Here is a 1425-nt window from a genome sequence, read left to right on the forward strand (position 1 = left end):
GCACAGGACTGTATAGACCACAAAACAAGACTGTCGTAATTGTTTAATCAATTATTTAAGCCAAAAATACTTACATTTATGGGTCTCTTTGGTCGATGCAGCAGTCATTGTTGCCTGTTGCACAATGTACATCGCTACCTCTCGTTAGCTAAGCTCCCGTCCGCCCTTGGTTTTTTCTTTCGCTGTCTATGGTTCCTAGGGCCATACACCCCTTACCCTGTGACCATAAATAATATTGAAAAAGTATATACTTGTAATGGAAAAAAATAAATACAGATAATAAAGATGTACATGGAGTGTGTGGAGTAAATGACAAAACAGGGACAGAAACTACAACATCATCAGGTGTTGTAGAGTCTGATAGATAGGTAGATTAAACCCTACTGGTAAAGCCAACCTCAAGAAAAATAAAAATAAAGTCTAGTAAAGCCGTAACAAGTGAAGTCTTTAAAATATATACTAGACAAGTGGTTTCCAGTCTTTAGGGGTCCCAAGACATACCTGATGGGTCAACAAACAATTAAAAGTGCCAGGAAGAAAGAAAGAAAAATAAATCGTTATGTTTACTAAAGTAAAGTTTTCTAATTATTTTTTTTGGCTTCCCCACAATCTCTGCTTTATTCCTGTGAAATAGTAAATGCTTTTTATTTGGGGGGCCTATAAAAATCCTTCAAATAAATAGACTTGGTTTAACTTCTGTGTCAGTTACTGAGCTTTAGTGCAGCTGCTACGCAGATTTTTCTTTTTAGAGAGCCAGGCTAGATGTTTCCCTCGGTTTCCAGTCTCTATGCTTTGCTAACATAAGCAAACCCGCTCCTGGGCCCAGCTACATATTTTCCAAGAACCTAATATTCTTTAAAGTGCCAATAAGGTTAACACGTATAACGGAGGTTACCAAAACAGCCAGAAGATAACAGTGCAAATCTAACCTCGAATATCCTATCCAACAGTTAAAACAGTGCCTAGAATAGGGCTAGGTGCACCCATTTGTTCTCGCTCTACTTTCAAACTACTTCAACACTTCACACAACACAACACTTCTTACACACACAAACACACTTCACACACCACCACACACTCTTTGCCGGTTATTATTTAAAATATTTTAACAAGGCCGTTCTATCCCTCACGTTCCAACTGTAACGCTCCACTAGCTCTACCATCTAAGTTCATCTGGCCCAAGGGCAAATAAAGCGTGCGCTAAAACCTTACAAAGCGACCTAAGGAGCATCGAAATTAAGATCGAGTCTAAGTATCGTCATATGTCAAAAAATCAAACATGTGCGAATGTTAAACATTAGCCCTTTTTGATTCTTTTATTTTCCCTTTCTTTTTTTTTTCACTACAGATCCTGGCTTATTAGATCACAAGCAAGCTTCAGCTACATCCAGTAGCCATTAACAGTACAGAGTCTGAGCAGATTTA

General features: G+C 38.2%; 1 long non-coding RNA gene across 1 annotated transcript in view; it reads right to left on the reverse strand.

Annotated features, from left to right (window-relative positions):
* LOC116695334 (uncharacterized) overlaps positions 1-1425 on the reverse strand; it is a 20760-nt gene that overhangs the window by 14226 nt on the left and 5109 nt on the right. Inside the window, exon 2 of the long non-coding RNA XR_004333429.1 lies at positions 75-84. This is a non-coding gene — a long non-coding RNA (uncharacterized LOC116695334). The remainder of the gene's footprint in view (positions 1-74; positions 85-1425) is intronic.

The sequence above is a fragment of the Etheostoma spectabile genome, chromosome 9, assembly GCF_008692095.1.
Source record: "Etheostoma spectabile isolate EspeVRDwgs_2016 chromosome 9, UIUC_Espe_1.0, whole genome shotgun sequence".
Taxonomy (NCBI): domain Eukaryota; kingdom Metazoa; phylum Chordata; class Actinopteri; order Perciformes; family Percidae; genus Etheostoma; species Etheostoma spectabile.